The sequence below is a fragment of the Gavia stellata genome, chromosome 14 (genome assembly GCF_030936135.1).
Source record: "Gavia stellata isolate bGavSte3 chromosome 14, bGavSte3.hap2, whole genome shotgun sequence".
Taxonomy (NCBI): Eukaryota; Metazoa; Chordata; class Aves; order Gaviiformes; family Gaviidae; genus Gavia; species Gavia stellata.
This window is the reverse complement of record NC_082607.1, coordinates 14,067,703-14,087,507: the sequence shown is the minus strand read 5'-3', so window position 1 is coordinate 14,087,507 and position 19,805 is coordinate 14,067,703.

Sequence of the window (19,805 nt, the reverse complement as noted above, 5' to 3'; positions counted from 1 at the left end):
TAGGGTTTAAAATATCAGAGAGTTTAAAATAACTGACAGTGATGATTGTTTCTTTACAACCCTTTCCCATTTCTATTTCACTATCAAGTCAAAATTCCTACCATCATGACGTTATTATGACAGAAACACCAATTTGTCATGTTACAACTGCTTCCTGTACATATGACCATACAAAATAGCACCAAACTCTATGTGTAGATATGATTAAACTACAGTAGCAATACTCAAGCTAAGTAATTTAGCAAGATCTGCAGAGAGATCTGGATAGGCTGGATCGATGGTCCGAGGTCAGTTGTATGAGGTTTAATAAGGCCAAGTGCTGGGTCCTGCACTTGGGTCACAACAACCCCATGCAACGCTACAGGCTTGGGGACGAGTGGCTGGAAAGCTGCGCAGCAGAAAAGGACCTGGGGGTGTTGATTGACAGCCGGCTGAATATGAGCCGGCAGTGTGCCCAGGTGGCCAAGAAGGCCAACGGCATCCTGGCCTGTGTCAGAAACAGTGTGGCCAGCAGGAGCAGGGAGGTGATCGTGCCTCTGTACTGGTGAGGCTGCACCTCGAATCCTGTGTTCAGTTCTGGGCCCCTCACTATAAGAAAGACATTGAGGTGCTGGAGCGTGTCCAGAGAAGGGCGACGAAGCTGGTGAGGGGTCTGGAGCACAAGTCTTATGAGGAGCGGCTGAGGGAACTGGGGTTGTTTAGCCTGGAGAAGAGGAGGCTGCGGGGAGACCTTATCGCTCTCTACAATTACCTGAAGGGTGGTTGTGGTGAGGTGGGTGTTGGTCTCTTCTCCCAAGCGACTAGCGATAGGACAAGAGGAAATGGCCTCAAGTTGCGCCAGGGGAGGTTCAGGCTGGATATTAGGAGAAATTTCTTTACTGAGAGAATGGTGAAACACTGGAATAAGCTGCCCTGGGAAGTGGTGGAGCCACCATCACTGGAGGTGTTCAAGGAACGTGTGGACGTGTCATTGTGGGACATGGTTTAGTGGGCATGGTGGTGTTAGTTGATGGTTGGACTTGATGATCTTACAGGTCTTTTCCAACCTTAATGATTCTGTGATTCTGTGAATTTAAGACCAGCTTTCATTCCACTACAAGTCTAAAACACCTCAGCAACCTATATTTTACCTAACCTCAAGCTTCTGCGTTATCATTATTGATATGTTTCTGATATAAAACAGACCAATTCACAAATATTGCTAGGTAAGTAAGGCAAAAAAGGTTGGAACATACTCACAAAGAGCATAAATCATTCTCTCTTAATTAGTGTAGTTTAGTCATGTCCTTCTGAACATACTATGGCTGTGATTGTAGGTCAAGATAACTCCGAGCACTCTAAGAGAAATATTTTTCCTCACTCTTCTGAGATTTGTATTTCTCATTAATGAAATGGTAAAGTAATTTAGGAACCATATAAGTCAATTAACTCCTTGTGCACATGAAAATTGAGAAGATAGATAGTACAAAAATCTGTTTCATTTTTTTATTTTTTACATGAAAAGTTTTTGGGTTTTAGAAGAGAAATGGTGTAAATTATTTGTTTTTTCTGTCAATGGCATTATGAAATATTTTGGGATGCTCTCAATTCTCTTATTTTTGCTTACAGCACAAGTAATATCTAGATTTTGTTTTAATAAGGAAAAGGAACCCAAGAAAATCATTAGTTAAGCTAATGAATACCCCAAAGAAGATCATTAGTTAAGCTGAAGAAGTTGTGTGTCAGTAAAAAATATCAAATTCCATCCCAAGGGGTAAAGAAACATTAATGACTTCTGTGTCACCATATTGCATACAGCTCTGGTCATTTGACTTCAAGAAAGATGAACTCAGAACAGAACAGGTTCAGAGGATGATAACTAGGATGCTTAGAGGAACAAAGTACCTGTCTTAAGGGAAGAGACTAGATGAGCCTGGCTTGTTGAACCTTATAAAAAGAGGGATGGGAGAAGAAGGGAGAAAAACTGTAACCTATGAATATGTACAAAGGAAAAAGGAGGAGACATGAAGAGTGTTGTGGAACACCCTGGCAGAGAGATAGCCAATTAAACACACATTGGGTTGAGAAAAAGTGGATATAAACTAGCCGTTAATAAATTATAAAAAAGTTTTGAACTATAAGAGCAATCAGATTCTGGAATAACCTTCCAGGGAAAGTTGTAGGGAAAAACACATAACCACGTTCAAACTAGAGCTTGAGAAACTAATGAAAATGATGATGTGAAAAAATGTTTGTGATAGCTGGGAATCTGAATTAATAATTTTTTCTCCTGTCTTCTCTAATAATATTTTCTGACTTCACTGAAGAGTCAGAGAGAGAAATTGAGGGGCGATCAGGTTCCCATACCCACTGGGAAAAGAACAATTCTGTATTCAGGGCATGTGTTTGATGGTATATAGTAAATGAACTGTATTGGCTGCTCGCTGAATGATGGGGATATGATGTAATATTGACTATTTACTTCATCTGGGGAGTGTGAGCCACCCCAAGCCTGAATGAGGCCGGAGGCATTTGGAAAAAGTAGTACAGAGTACAAGAGGGCAGAAATACGGTTATGAGGGCATCCTGAATGCTGCTGTATCATAACTTTCAAGTGCTTGATTTGCCAAAATTAATATGAGTCTTTTTCTAAAGATCTTTCAGAACTACAATACCTAATAGTTCAGTGGTCTACAGCGATTATCGGTCAGGAGTGGATATATAGGGATGAGAGTAACAGTGGACATATGCAGAGTGATGCTTTCCTTCTTCCAGCAGTCATAAATTTAGAGAGTTCAGGAGCAGGACGAGGCAGACCAGATGATTACAAACCTCTGAGTTTAATTTGTTCTTCAGTACTCCTTAGGCTCAGCTGTACTTGTGGCCTCCACAATACTGTGCGGCATTCTGAAATTTTAAATTTATTTTCAATCTGCTGCCTGATCATTTATATGGGTAGGCAGTACTCCTTGTATCATGCAAACTAGCAAATCCCTGTCTTTCAAGATTTTATTGTGGCCTGTCATATACCATCTCTTTTCAAACCTGAAGTCATAGACTATTCTCTTAAAGTGAAGGCAGTTCCGTACTTCTTATCATCTTCCTAATTCTTTTTCTGTATCTTTTCTAGTTCTGCTGTGTTCCTCTTTAAGTTGGTGTTATCAGAATTTCATTCAACATTCAAAATAGAAGCAACACCAGGGATGTACTATGTTTTCTTATTTGTTCTCATTTTTTTTCTCTAGTGTTTAACATTACTTGCCTTTCTGGACCTATAGCAGGTATTTTCAGAGAACTATCTGAAATTACTCAAATATTTTTTCTCCTGGTAAAAAAAATTGAATCCCGTATTGTAAATGCTGGGGTTATTATTATTGATTGCAATAATCAACATTGCATTTCATCTGCTATTTTATCCTGAATAATTTGTATCACCTGGAAATGTTTTATCTCACTGTTCACTCTCTTTTCCAATTCATTCATAAATATGCTGAATAGCATGTGTTTACAAAACAGATCCCACTGGACCTCTGTGGCAACCATCCTCCATTGTGAATACTGTCTATCTCTTTTTATCCTGTTTCTTAGTTTTTAATGTGTTACCGATCTGCAAGAGAACTGTTCTCTTTTATTCTGTGAAAGCTTTCCTTCTTCAAGAACTCTGTCTTTTAAAAATCCAAGGACAATGTATTGACCACACTACACCTATCCACATGCTTGTTGACTCCTTCAAAGAACTGTAAGAGGCTTGAAGGACATACTTTCTGCCTATAGAAGCTGCATGACTTCTTCCTTTATGGTTATCTGAGTATCTGCCAGTTCTAGTTTTCATTCTGATTTTTAGCTATTTGCCTGAAAGTCGCAATTACTTATCTATAGTTTCTTGTGTACCTGGTGGAGTCCCTCTCAAAGGCTAGGGTTGCATTTGCTGCCTTCTATTCCTCAGGTGCTGATAAGGGTTTAAGTGACAGGTTGTATGACACCACAGTTAGTATAAATTTTGCTTCCTACTTATGGGTATTCAAGTTCTCTGTAAGGACTCTAGTGCACAAGAGAGTACAAAACAGTTATTTAAAAGCTGCATTTTATTCACCTACTTCACTGAGATGAGAGAGAGAAGCTAATTTTTCATTATGGTGTAAATCTAATACATTCTTCAGCCAACGTGACCTTGCCGGCAGATTCTGAATATCTTCCAGTCCTTGAGATTTTGTTTAGTACAAATGGATCATATTCAGTATTAGCTGGAAGAAGTTCAAATGTAAATGCTGGCTTACTGGTTATAAAAAACCATGAATGATTTACTAGATATCAATAGGATATTTAGCATTTGCCTATCACTGTGTTCACAACAGATAACTAAAAGCACACAATAATCATTACAAGGGGAAAGTCATACTTTATTCCTTATTTCCATCTGATGTAAATGACAGGATGTAAATCACAGGATGAGGGCTTTATACCTTCATTAACATACTTTTTTCAGAGTAAGCAACTGTCCACAGGGGCCTTCACTTTTATTTTATAACACACATCTTGTCAGGAGAAGCAGGTGGCATGAATTTTACTAGAAGCACGATTCTCTTTACCAAAAATTTCTTCTTCTTCTGGGAATAATTCTTAGTTCATTTTAGCCTGCTCTCACATGACCCATGTTGGCTCAGCGATTTGAAACCCAGAGGGTTTTCAGCCCTTGTTGTTTATTTCTTCTAAGTCACAACCATCCGCATTTTAATTTTTACACACATTGGCAATTGTTAGCCCGTTTTATTTACCCTTACACTGTGCTGGCCAGTGCGCTACAAATCAGCTGCAAGAGATTTGCAGAGTTCTTTTTTTTTTTCCTCCTTTTTTTCCATCCAGTCCAAGGTACTGTTGAAATGACTCAACCATTTTCCGGAAGAGAAATGTAGCTCTGCTAAGATGAGCTTGCTTTTTTCATTTAAAAAGAAAAATCAGAGATATAGAACATCAGTCTATTTTGTTTGCTATTTTTGTTTTCTCTTCCCAGTGGAATGCCTCATGTAGCCAGAACCATAGCATGCGTGGCAGCAGAAAAACTCAGCCTGAGTTTTCCTGCCTCTGTAGCTGGAGACTGACACTTGTCTCTGAGAACAGTTCCCACCACCAGCTTTTTTAAAGCCTGCATTTTTTCTTTTACCAAGGGACTAAGTGCTGTACATTCATTTGCGCCAAAGCTGAGCTAGTTAGGAAACAGAACAAGACCTTTACTGGTGTGACTAAGCTATGTCTCTTGCTGGAAAGAAAATGACATTTAAATACTATTAAATCACACTTAAGAGAAATCAGAATAACTTCCTTCTAAAACTGCCTGCTGCCAGGAAATATTTTTAATATCAGTATTAAATATACACAATAGTATTTTTAGAAAGTGTCTACCTTATTGTTTAAGGTCACAGTTAAGTTGCCAAATCCAGAAAGCTACAAATTGTGCTAGATTACATTCACAGCTTTTGGAAAATATCTCAGACTTTACAATCCACATATTTTACTCCTTTAATATTCTAGAAATGGCTTTCAGTGCATTCCTGCAGTGCTAATCCACCTTTTCTCTCAGTTACAGGACCCTCGGTCATCCACATCTTCAAATTGTATCTGTCTACCCTTTGTCCTTGGGATTAGCACCCCAATAACCCAAGAGTTCTTCTAGTGTGGCAGCAAAATCTATGAGATTCTGCAAGAAAAGCTTCTTTTTCTTCATTACCTGGAAGATCTGGCTGTGTATCTAACTTCTACTCTTCTCAGCCGTCTCCTCATCTCTGCTTATGCTGAAGGACCCTTGCTAGCCAGAACCGTTCCTCTTCCTCTCTTTATGTCCCAATTTGCCCTTGTGAGCTTCTCTCCTTGAGCATGATCACTTGCCCTCTGGAAAGGGACAATCTTTCTGATTCTTCATTTAACCTTCATGCCAGCTCTAGATCTTTCAAGGTAGCACTTCTATCTAAGAGTGTATTATTTTCATAGAGTAATTAAAAAAATTCTGACTCTCCACATGTCTGAATGGTAAGTGGGGTTAGAAGAATGGAATGGATCATCATGCTTTAAAAATTCAGATCGATTATTAAGCAGCTGTGTTAAAATGTCATGAAGAAAATGAACTTGCTACTTGATAATGCATTTTATTGTGAGGGATTAAGAAACACTAAATATAAATGGAGTGTCATCTGTAGAGTGTCTGGTAGCAAAACCCCTGTATTCCCAAAACATCAGTGGTGTAAGCAGGAAGACCTGGATTTACACTTAGCTGCAAATACATGCTCATAGGGAAATCTATTCTACATTCAGGACAATCTAAGTGAAACCTTAGTGAAATCTAAGTGAAACCACCATGCCTGCATGGTGGTGTGACTGTCTGCTGTCTGGGATAAATGTCTTCCTTAATACCTTCTGGGAATGCTTACGTGGGACCTCTTCCTCAAACCTATGCTCTCTCTTTAGCTGTTGTTTTTCTTTATCTGACTATCTTTTCTATCCTCTGCAGTGTATCCGCAGGTGAAATTTTTATTTTCTGGTAAGACTTCTGCTTTAAGCACTGGAAAGGTCTGAGCAGTTTAGTGAATAGCCAGCAGAAATCCATGAGGACTAGGGTATAGTGATCCTTTGGAGGAGACCAGCAGAAGACTTTGAAGGAGACATGTAATACAACAAAACATCTAGAGACTGTAACCAGAAACAATACAAAAAGAATCCAGGAGCTCCCCTTTGCCTCACAGTCTATGCCAATAGTGCATTTTGAGGTTCCTTTGCTGTTGCTTCCAGAGGAGTCAGTTGTTCTCTGCTGATTTATATTAGACCTATTTAAAAAGCTGAGTGAGGACAAGAGCTTAAGAATTGATATTAAACATTCGACTTCTAGATCCCATGAAAAGTCAGTGGGAAGAGTTAGGAGCTTCCAAATGTTGTTCTTATTCTTGAATGCATCGACACCAGAATGATCCAAGAGGAAAAGCTAAACCTCTGCCTCATTTTGTAGTAAGCACAAATCTCCAGGCTGCAAAATCAAAACTTATCTTGAGTCTAGAGTACATACTCCTAGACTTCAGAGACCCTCCTGCAACAGGTTGGAAACGCCCTACAAACGTGTTGCTGTATCGTACTATATTGGTCAAGGTACATCATATTTAAAACTCGTCTAGCTGGAAGCCTACCAAGAAATAACTTACATCTACAATGATACCACTCATTCAGGGGCTAGAACAAAAGGCTGCATTTCCAAGCAAATTAAAAGAATGAAACGGAGCAAGAAAACAGAGCTAAGCCATTACAAAAGCTAACTCAGGGATTTTATTACAAAATGGGGAAGAAAAAGTTCAGCACAAAAAACATGAAAGAAAGATCTATTACGATGAAAATACTGAGCTTTAAAAGCAAATATAAGCTAAAAATAAAATGACCTGTTCCTTTTGGTCTGTGCCTCATGGAAATGCTGTTCTGAAATTGTTTTTCTAAGTGTAGAACAAAGACTATGCTTTATTGTCAAGCTTTTGATATTATATTAATAACCCATTTCCTTCCCATTCAAATTATATGTCCCGCTGTGGATGATACTTTCTATGTTAACAATATTAAAATGAAAATAACACAAACTAGTTATAACTCAGTTATGGCTCTCACCCGCTGTTGGAGTCTTCATTTCTAACCATTTCCTATGCCCTGCCTATCAAATCTGTTCACAGCAGCAAACACACTTTGTGCATTGCAGTGGAAATTATTTTTTTCAAGCAACATGATTTTTTTAGCAATTTGTAATGTTATAATGTTGATAACATGTAGGTCTGAACGACCATGGAATAGAAAGGAACTTCTCCAAATAAGAAGCAATCTGATGCACTTTATGCATAAACCAGATGGCTCCACACAGACTGTGAAAAGCAAGGAAGTAGAGACCAGAGGAGCTGGGTATTATAGCTGGTTTCAGCACAGTAGCACCTGATAAATTTCCTGTAGTGCTTGAAATGTTTGTACTTATATGTAAGCCGAAGTCCAAACGAGTAGGAAGAGTGAAGAGATTAGTTCTGGTCAATGGCATGGAGTAGGAGGTTCTTTGTCTTTTTCTCCCACTTTTGTCTGAATTGATTGCCTGTATAAAATAAAAATCTGAAATGGGATTACATGCAAATAACAACAATCTGTCTGTTTGAGTTGACAATCCAAATGCCCTGTAATGTTTTTTTCAAATTTGGTCTGTAAGTGGAATCATACTAAGACTTGAATTCTCCATCTGATTAGATATTCTACAACAGTGTAAAGCGGAAATTTAAACCTTTCACTTAGAAAGCAAGTGTAAATAAAGCCATTCCCTGGAAAAGCATCCCTGTGTAAGCACAGGAAAGAAAAGCTGTTGTAATTCACTGGTATGAATGTTCAGACAACACTGAGTCCAGCTGACAGCAATTGAGAGGAGCTGATCCTTGTTTCTGGAGACAATAATGAAAACAGAAATCATGTTCCTTATAGACGGTGTGAAATGGGAAGCTCCAAAAACTGACATAGGGTCTTCGATGGATTCTTCTCTCGGACATTTTTGTTTGTTTCTCATGGTTAATTAATAGATCAAAACTTAAGGTGTGAAAATGAAAAATTCAGCAATAAGGTCTTTTCCTAAAGACATACACATTAATTCAGTGACAGAGCTGGATGCATGACAATTGACAGGTCTTGTTCACATGAGCAGTGGTTATAAAACTGATGGGAAAATGCAGCACCTTTGGCCTTTTGCAGTGGTGTTTGAATACATGTTGGTTTACATACTTTGGACACTGTAATTAGTAGATAAGGTGAGTAGTTATTAATATTTCTTCAGTGTAAACATCATGGCTTTCTGCTGCATGTCAGTCCCCCCAACATATTCAGCCACTGTTTCCAACCTAACTGATGCCATTTTCGCAGCATTGACATTGACTTTTCTGTTGTGCTTAAATAACACTGCTTGTTAGTCTGTGGTTCCCTTTGCTCATGCCTGTTGACCTCGATGTTTCAGCTGATATTAGTGCCTGTAGCATTCTGGCACAGCCTATTGAAGTCAATGATTTTTGTTTCTATTTTCTACAACCGACTCAGTAACATAATCCACTGCCATTACATTTACATTAATGACCCTCTCTTAAATTGGGGGGGGGTTGCCCTGCATTTCTTATCAGACCTAGTTCTGGAAGTCACCGACTTTCTGTATTTGTGGCTTAGGAAAACTCTGAGATACAAATTTTTGGAGGCTGAGAAAATACCCTGAGGAAGTATCACAACACTGTTGACTTGTTCATATAATCCTTTAGAATCACAGAATCATAGAATTGGTTAGGTTGGAAAAGACCTTTAAGATCATCAAGTCCTCTGTTCTTGGCCATTTGAGGGAAAGGATGCAAGGAAATGGTGATCTTTGTTCTGATAGAAAAGGCTTTTTTGTATATTCAACCTGTGATGCTTATTACTTTTAAGCAGATACTGTAAGAATCCACAGTCTTCATGCTTACCAATGTCTTTCTACTCTATGAATCCCTTCAATTCTGCTTAATAAGAGGATTCAGTCTGTAATTGTGCCATCCAGGAGGGATAGGAATATCCCTTCTGAGTTCCCCAGATTTGAAATGGTAGGATAGCTAACGTCAGCTAGCAGTGAGCGTGGCTGAGGTTTGCTGAACTAGTGTCAGCTTAAGTGCTTCTTTTTAACTAATTTCTTTTTTTAACACACCAGCTAGCATAAAGGGAAAATAACTGAATAATGCAGTTATTAATTGGCTGTAAATAGATAGAAATATGTGTTAACATATGGTGACAGTTAATGGTGGTTTAGTTTTTGTAAAAAGAGTTCTATCATCTGTCTGTCCAAAGGATCTCACCACAGAAGCATGGCAACAGTCAGTGGGATACATCTTTCTTTCAGTTTTTTTTTACGGGATAGCTAGAGTTGAATGTTAACCAACTCTATTTTATGTGGCTTAGCAGTAAATCTGATCTTTGGTCATGTATCTCATTTGTACCGCACTTTTTTCTTTCAGTGATTTAGCGCAGTTTAGTTTCAATATGCAAAATAAACATGGTTTGCTGGCTGCTAAACCAAAACAAATGTCCTTTTCCCACCTACCATTCTCATATTTGCAATTAGCATTGTGCATAGCAAAACAGAGGCTGTGGAACATGTATGAGGACTCAGCGTTACTGGCAGAAGGAAAGCTTTTTAAATGTGAAGCACACCCACTGGACAGTTCAGAATCTAGGGCAAAAATTGCTATTTCACTCACTCATTCCCTATATTTACAAATCTTTTATATAAAAGTCAGTAGCACTTATTTGAAAGAAATTCTGTAGCTGGGTGGTTTTGGCAGGTAGACAGAGCATTTAAAAATTTTCAGCCTTAAAAAACAATTGATGCTTGATAATGGGTAGCGGCAAACAATTCAGTGCAAATGGAAAAAGAATACACTGTGAATGGTCACTTGCCTCTAAAGGATGGCTTAATTTACGTACACGTGGTTTGAGTTTGCACTAATCCTATCCATCACTCTGAATTTTGCAGACTGAGGCGACTCTTTCACCTCAACAAACCCAGGTATACACAAATGGGGTTACTAGCAGTCTTTATAGACTTTAATTCATCAGCAAAGACATTTCACTTTACAAATGTGCCATAAGTCTGCTTTGTCAACTTATGTAAAATTTACTTGAATTATCTTCTTAGTACAAATTAAGGAAGGTTACAGCCAATGTATGGATTCTTTTGTTTGCAAACACCACCATTGCGCATTTCCCTCAGACTGTGTATGAACCAGAGTTAAACTACATGGAGGTCAGGGAAGAATAAGGGCATTTTTAACTGCATACTGTGAAGGGTGATTTTTAAAAATTTCTAAAAAATTCATGTTCAGCTGTAAATTACCTGTCATTCTAGCAAGGCCTGGTGTGCCCCCATCAATAACTCTGCATAGTACCTTTGTGAGTGGCCTGTTGATTCCCACGTGGCTACTTCTCAAGCATGGCTCTGAACTGCAGGACGTGAGGAGGCTTCTCGTGAAAGACTGGGTGCAGTCTAGCCCTTGGCTTTTGGTCAATGGAAATTATGGCTTAATATTAAAAAATGAATGTTTTTTACTGTTCCCAGAACTCTGCTAATTATTCACATCTCTTGAACTCAGCAAGCTGTAAATAGCATGCAATCCTGCATTATTTGTGAATGGTCTCCCTGCATTTTTACTTAGTCCTATAATACCAATACACACAGTTAATACAGAAACCTGTGAATCATTCCCAGGGAAGCATTGTCATGCCCTGTAGATGCCTGGATTAAACATTTCCTTACACGTATTTACAGATGCATTCTTTACTTTTTTCATGGAAACCAGATAATAAATCTTCCTCAAATGCTCTAAATTGTTGATATATCTGTAAATTAAATCCATTTGATTTCCTGGATTGTCAAATATGGTAAGGGAAATCTGATCTTTCTATTGATTAATATTTTACTATAACATTGTTCTTCCTGTTCCAAATGCCATCTCATCTGTGGGAGTTGCACACCGAAACTGTAGGAAGTCTCATAGTTTCCATATGCATGTTTAGTGTGATGCTAGAGTTTTGAAATATTGTGAAAGTGTTCAGACCTCTCACCACATTTTAGACTCAATTTACAAAAACTTTTTATTATTGTTCTCATGTTTGATGCAGCCTGGCTGAGATTCCCTCTCCTCATTTGCATGATGTATGTTGTCTTCTCCTTGTAGCAATGTTGGATAAGGGATCTTGGAAGCTCTAAGGCTCAGGAACAACCACCTGATTATCTTCTGCAATGCTGGCAGAGCCTAGAAATGTGTATGGTATGAAGTGTGGATGAGTTGAGTCTCCCGTTTTCCCTCGGCATATGCCAAAATGCCAGAATCTCTTACAGATACAAGTCAAGTGACCGGGCTTCTAGGAATGAAAGAAATGGTGGAGAAGTGCTGAAGAAGTGCCACAGTTCTGTGGAAGATTCTCTGTTCTGCTCTTCTGGCTGCAGGTTATGATTGCTAAAAAGGGGCCTAAATTATTAAAGCTCATATCTGAAAGTCAGATTCTCTCTTTATTACCTGTAACTACAATTTACTCTTTTTTTTTTTTTTCCCCCCCCAAAGGTGGAAAAAAGTAAAACCAGTGGAGAGTTAAAACAAATTCAGAGCACAGTGAAACAGTGAGTCCTCACCACCTTGGTACTGCACTGTAACCCACTGTTTTCTATTTCTGAAAGCATTTGAATTGTTCCATACTGCATCTCAGTGCATTTTATAATACCTTAGTCTAAATTTATTCTTTACAGGAACATATTCTCTTACTGGGGACAAAAAATGAATTCATAAATTCCTCATGATCCTGATTCATATTTTATGAGAATCAAGAAAAAAATGTATCTAAAAATTCTAGAACACGTTTTCCTTGACTTTTGTAGCATTTATATTGTGATAAGGTGGCTTCCAGAATATGTAAACATTGAGCTTGGGCCTCCATGTGCGAAGAGACAGGAAATTAAGAGTTTCTTCCTGACAAGTAAAATATAAAAAAAAATAGTTTAACTTTCTGTATTAGGTGCAACATTGCTTAATGTATTTAGTAATTCCTGAAAAAGATGATGAATAGGAAGGCAGCAAAATTTCCAGAGGGTGCAGGCATATGGGTTAGTCATCTCTAAGGAAGACTGATTTATGGTGTGTGGGAATAGAAAGAAGATGTTCATACTGTTTTTTCCGGTTTAAACATCGATTATGTGGTGAAGTGCTTCCAGACTTAGCGGCCCCATGGTTTTATTCAGTACTGTGTGCTGATGGATGAGCTTCACCAGGATCATGACAGCAGACTCACCATCAATACATGCAAAGTATTAAAACATCTATGAAAGTTGAAAGGATTTGGAATTAATTATTCAGTTCAGGAAAGAGATTTGGATTTTGTTACAGACAGCTTAATGAAGACTTTAGCTATGGCCAGAAGTCCAAAAAGACATTAAGAAGCATAAGGAATAGGATGGGGAATAGCATGTAAAATACTATAATTAGACCTGATTGGGAAATGTTCCCTCAGCAATGGATAATTTTGATAACTGAATAAAACTCACATCTTTATTTGCAAAACCCCCCCAACCATTCAGACGAAAAATTTAACAACATTATTCATAAGGAGTCTAGTCAATTAATAACAAGAATAACAATAAGAAGAATATTCAAAATTATTTTTGAAAGAGGTAATAAACTGGGTGTTTCATTTCCATGCTTACACCAGTAAGGAAATATTCAATGGGGAGGACAGATTATACCGCAAGCTGTAAAAAATGTTGTGCTGGCTCCTATTAGAAAAAGATATAGGATTATAAGGCTAAGTGAACCACAGGATCAAGCTAGTGTAGTGTTCTTATATTCTTGCCCTTTGCCTATGCTAGGTGAAAATTAAACATTTATACATGGGGCAGTATTTAGACATGAGCTCTTTTGACGGAACTAAGGTCTGGGCAATGTGCATTAAAAGGTGTCTCACAGATCAAAGCAAAATGCTACAAAAATAAAAAAGAAACTGAAGAAGAATACTATTAAAGTACAGGAAATTTGCTGTGTGCTCTTAAATGAAAGATACAAACATTTTTTAAATTTGGTGTAAGAAAAAAGGTATACTGAAGTTAATAATTAGTGCAAAGCAATATAGGACCTGGTTAATATAACTGCACTCCTTTGGCCTCAGTACAGTACAAAATGCTCAATTCAATGAAATTATGTGACTTTTAATTTTAATAGTTTTATTAGGTATCTGCTTTAGGCTGTTCTTGAACGGACACAGTCCAAATTCCCTGCTGGTGTAAATTAGCGTAGCTCCATAGGGATCTTAATAATTTTAGCATTAATTTTGTGATTCAAGCTAGCTTGAACATAGAATTTCCCTTTGACCTTGTGACACTTTTTTTATTAATTTCATAAAGAAAGTAAATACGACTTAGCAGAGAGTAGATGCTACTACATTTGTAACAGTATTTTCCACAGGACGATGCAGAAGCAGAAAGATCACAACCTCCGTGAATGAGTAAAGGATATTGTAAAACACTTAGATGGAATGGAAACAATCACTACTCAGCTCTGAGGGCAAAATAATGCATTGGTGTTTGTCTTATCCCCTCAGCTAGAGACAATGAAATACTCAGTGCTTTGCCTTCCATCTGGCAGTCTCAGTAAATTCTCGTTTTCTTTTCTTGTTAATCAGGAACATTTGTCTTCCCCTCCCATCTTTTGGCATATCCTCCCCCTCCTTTTTATTAATCCTGGCAATTCTATATTCTTTACAGCTCTTTACACTCTTATATCCCATCTCCAGCTTATTTTTATTTTCTTTGCCTTTCTTTTAGGCTTCTCTTCACTTTTTTCTCCCTTATCTTTTTCTTCCCTTTGTCTCTGGGAAGTTCAGTGTGCAAGTTAATCTAACAGTATGAAGCTAACTGATATGATCAGGACTTGTGAAATAGAAACTAAGCTCTTGCTGACTTTTAGAGCCAACCTGTGGCAAATCTCACATGAGCAAATTGGTTTTTGACATTTGATCAGGTCTGCTTGCTTCTTAAAATATGCTTTAAAAACAACGTGTAAGCCTGATTCTCCTTTTATTCTGGAAATGTTGTACATTTGTTTCACAGAACTTACTTCTCTGTAGAACAGTTCTTGATGTGATAAGTATAATCAAAGTCAGTTATAGGAAACTTACAGTTAGCTTGCTTCATTATAATCCCGTATATTAATGAGAAGTTATAGTCTCCTTCTGTGTACTTAGAAAGATTCGAGCTTTGTAAGAAAAAATAATATCTTCCTTACATCGTTAATATATATGGAAAAAGCAGACAAACTTTTGGTCTTAGAAAAACCTGGAGGGCCCTAGGAAAGGCAGGCGGTCTGCTCACCCTGGTCATGTTCCCTGGATTACTTTGCTTTCTCTATGTCTTTGGACTAAGACAACCCAACACTGCTGCCATTCTGATGACCCTGAACATACCTGCCAACCTGTTGTCTAGGCAGATTAATTAAATAACTGTTGCCCCTTTAAGGACATAGAATAGGCCTTATCAAATACATAATAATAATTAGGTTCTTAATTAAAAGAACTAGGTTCAACTAATTAGGTTCAAACTCATCCTATTAGGAAACATATAAGAAGAGTCACATCAGCGTAAGCTAACCTCTGTAACCCATCGTAGGATACAGGATTGCAGCTTTTACATCCATTCCTGATCCTGACTCATGCAGCATCCTGTTTATTCCTGTGCCAGGCGTGAGATGTGACATTAGAGAGTCTTTTCCCAGGCACAGAGACTCAGCTCTGCATTTCCAATCTCTCTTTTGAGCAAAGAGGTTCAGAAACAGGAGCCAGATCCGAAGTCCATTCAAATCAGTGTACAGGTGCTCAGGAAAGATCCGTATGAGGCACCAGGCAGGTACGCAGCACCGACAGTGTGAAGGCAAGGTGGTGTGAAGGCTGGGTTTTCACTGCAGCTGATTGGGATTCTGAATTGTACATCCAGTTTCCAGAGAGTCTCTCACTCCTGATTATGTCTTTAACTAACAAGTGACTCCTGCTTTTTCCTTTCTTATTCAGAAGATGGCATTGGCCATATGTATTTCAAGCAACTGCAGCAGTCCTACTAAATTTACCCACAGTTCCAAATATACACAGAGCACCATAACCATAATGCCCTCATTCTGTCGCATTTGCTTGAAATGTGTGTGTTTGTGTATTAGGAAGTTTTACCCTGACTAGAAAAATTATAAAAAGCAGAATTAACTGTTTCTCAGTGTTCAGACAGCTTCATTCTGTGAGTACGATTAAAAAATAAAAATAATTGCATTGAGATCAGAGATAATTATCTCAGAGGCATGTTGATATTATTTTCTTTATCATTTTGTTTAATACAAATTTTGTTGCGTTGGCTCAGCAGTACTTTTTAAACCTCCTAGTCTAATGGAAATCTTGTAAGAAGAGTAAAGGCTTTAAAAGAAGACTAAATAAATGGGAAATAACTGAATGGACTTGCTGAATGGCAAACTTCATGTATTTATTTTGCCACAATTAAAGTCAGTCAATGCCAAAAAGGTTTTGTATATTTCCCACAAGTACAGACACAAGGTGCCATAACCACCAAAATGCAGATGCTTGACTGGCCATGGCATAAAATGGGATGTTATGGCTTCCATTTCAGAGGGAAATTATTCAAGCTTCATTGTGCAGTACAGTCTCTACTAATACAGAAACAGCTATGTGTCATTTGAGCCATTTCCTTTGCAATAAAAGATACGGTGGCTTTTATGTTGATCATCTTATGGGATAATCAATGGATATAAATGTTTGATAGCAACAGGTTATTAAAGAGAGGGTCACTTATTTTATATAGGTAAAGCTCTTGTTCAACCCCAAGACCCTAACAGGAGAGAGAGGGAGAGTGATTCCTCTGCTTCAAAGAGGAGAGCACGACAGAGGCACAGAGGGCTGTCATTCCAGTCTATATAATATGTGCATTACTCTGGGACGTAGTGTGGTGGGATGATGCCCATCTTGCTGTGTCCAATGGCAAAATTTCCACTTATAATATTGCTGTTAAATTAGGCTCTTATTAAGTACATTTTTTCTTTGGAAAAGTAGGAAATGTGCGTGTATCTCATGAAACTTTTGTGTATTCACTTAATCTGGCTCTAAGACTTAAGGAGCTTCTTAAAAAGCAGTTGTAAACTCAACTGTCTTTAGGTTCGTGAACTGAACAGCAAAATCTTTTAGCAGCAGAGATTTGCTGAGCAGCAGAGGAAGGTCTGCTGTGCTAAGGTGTCATATCTAGGACGCTCATTAAGATCGCTAGTTTTTGCAGGTGTGATGTGATCTCACTGTGAAGCTGTTCATAGCAAGATGGAGTGGTAAGGCAGAGTTATTCCCAGACTGAGAAATATGGCAGTACTAAGCAGTCTTCTTCCATGGGAAAGATGCAGGACCAGAAACTAGTGGCTTGGCACATGCTGCATGGTTTAAAATTCTCTTTTCAGCCACAAACTCAGTGTCTCCTTACAAATAACTTTGTTGCTGGGAGGATTTTCAATTATGTGAAAGCTTCCTATAATACACCACTGCTGTTCAGTAAAGTCTTTAATCCCGCTCCTACTGAATTTACATGGACTTCAGTGATACACGATTGCGTCAAAAGGGTGCAACTGGCTTATAATATATTTGATGGGTGTATTTCATCCTTTCTCCATAAGAAAGAAAAAAAAGTAGATAATAAGCTGATATTTTTAGAAGAGTTGTCCCTACAGCCTGAAATTTTCTTTTATACTTAGCATGCCTTAGAGTGGAAAGTGAAGGGTATCAAATAACAATGAGCAACAATAACAATACATATTTTACACTTCAATAGCTCTTTCTACCTGGGACTCTCAGAACTCTAAATACTAGCTGATGGAATCTAATGACTTGTGAAAAAAATACACATCCCCTTTTTGCAAAGAAGGGAGTAATTCTGTAATTAATATGACTCATCTGTATGACTTTTAAAGAACTGTTTTAAGTTACTTGATTTCTCCATTTGAGATTCTTGCTGTAGAAGGAAATGAATGACATGCATTTTTGTGCATTTACCAAATTTACATTCTACTTGTGTTTGAATTTCCCATGAGGAAATCCTTATCTTCCTTACATTTCTTCCAGATAAGCCCACAATTATACAATTATTGCATGGATGAACTGCCCTATTTGATCAGTTGATATCCAAATATGTTCTTTTAGTGGAGCCAATGCAAATGAATAAGAGAGGTAGTTATTGCTGGTTTACTTATTTTATAAAGGAGAGAAGTGTGGATATGTATAAACTGGGAAACAAAAAGGGCTCACCTAAAGCAAGAGTACAGCCTGCCTTGTCTTTCTGTCTCCTTAGTACAAAACAGAAGAGGAAAATATGCTTCTTTATTATTACAGAGAGCAAGTAATAAAAAAGAATTATTATTTACTTGCTCTAGAAATTAATATCCATGGCTTTCCAAATGAAGATTAATGGTGTTAAATCTGTAAGATGTTAAAAAGCCCAGTCAGTGTTTTAGGCATTGTATTACACATTTTGTCAATATGGCTCACAAGAGGTGGATGGAGGCAAGCCTATTTGGGGAGGGGGGTCTAGACATCTCAACTTCTGCAAAAGGGATGACTAGAAGTCGTACAATACAAACCGGGATGGCTGCAGGGGCACCTTTTTCCTTATGTGAGTATCTTGGAAAGGCTGCAACAGCTACTCAGACTTGGTTTTCACCTTGGGAGCTGGGACAGAGGCCTCAGAGGATCATGAGGATTGTGTGTCCTTCCCAAACTGAGTGTTCCTTAATTGCCTGAGGCACCGTTTATCTGGACAAATGTGACAAAATACCAGCAACTGAAAAAAGAGATAAATCACCAAATTTTATAAACTCACATGATTTGGCTGGGTAACAATAGTTCTTCATGTTTGCACTGCTAGACTAAAGTGGACATTTAGGCATCTTCTAGACCTGCTCAGAGCTTGAGAAACAAACGAGCATTAGCTGCTTAAAAATACTTTGTATTTCTTTTATGACAGGCTGTTCCAGAGGTAATTTATGGTTTGGCTCAACACTTAGACACCAGTAAGCCTTTGAAAATGCTACCTTTTCCTCCCAAGCATTTTCATTTACAAAAGGACATGTAAAAAAAGATGGAGTGATTTATCTCAGTGAAATAATAGCAAAGTAAGGTTACTCTCTATAAGCAGCAACTGTTATGATAGACAGGAGATCATAAAGCCATGGTTGGCTAAGCAGTATAATTTTAAATACATTGCTAGATACTCACAGCAACTGCATACGGCTGCCGCTGCCTCAGAGTCATCAACACGAAGATTTGCAGCACTTGGTGGAATCTCTTGCTTGCTCACTGTTCAGAACAAAACCACTCCCTTACTCCCATGGTAGTAAGGCATCTCCCAAATGACTTTCCATCTCCCTTGTACTTCTCTTAAATCTAGTTGAATACATGAGATGCACGAGTATCTTTGCTACTCCTAAGACTGCTGGATCTTTCTCTTTGTGTAAGTATATCCAAATGTGGCCTTCAATAGCTGGAGAATATATAATTTTCCTGCTGTTGTGACATGTGGTGCCACTGAAGGATTTATCTGCTACAAAACCTCATTTGTGGTTAGGGCACCTGTGTTTTAAAAGGACTACAAATCTCAAGTCACATGTCTGAAAAAGCCCTATTGCCTATTGCCTGTAAGTAGGGAAGGAGGGAGACGAGGACCCATATCTTAGTTATCTATGTGGGATTCCAGGATTAGCTCAGTGTTGCTAAAAAGATGGTGTTTCACATGAGCAATCTGGGCATAGGCACAGAAAATTTGGTACAGCATTGTCTGAGCCAAGGATCTTCAAGAAGGGTGGAGGAAATTTAAGGCTCAGGGAGCACTATGGGCATGAAGGAAATAGTTGTAGGGGGCTGCATACCACTAACTGTATGCCCTTCTCATAGAAATGATTTTATATGAGAACATTTCTTTCTTCTTTCCCTTGATTCTTTTTTTTCTCTTGACAAGAGTTTCACCTTGCCTTTAAAGCATGGACAATTCATTTGTTTCTACAAGAAGCTTAAAGATCCATATGGATGTGACTTGAAAACAAAACCTGCTTCATCCATTTCCTGTTCAATAGGACTTTCAGTTCTTAATTTAAACTGGAGAGAAGACTAGTCTAACTAACTCACAAAGACATAAATAGTGTGCAGACAATGACAATTTGCTGAGGTGGGTGAGATGAATCAACTTGTGGTGGGGTTGA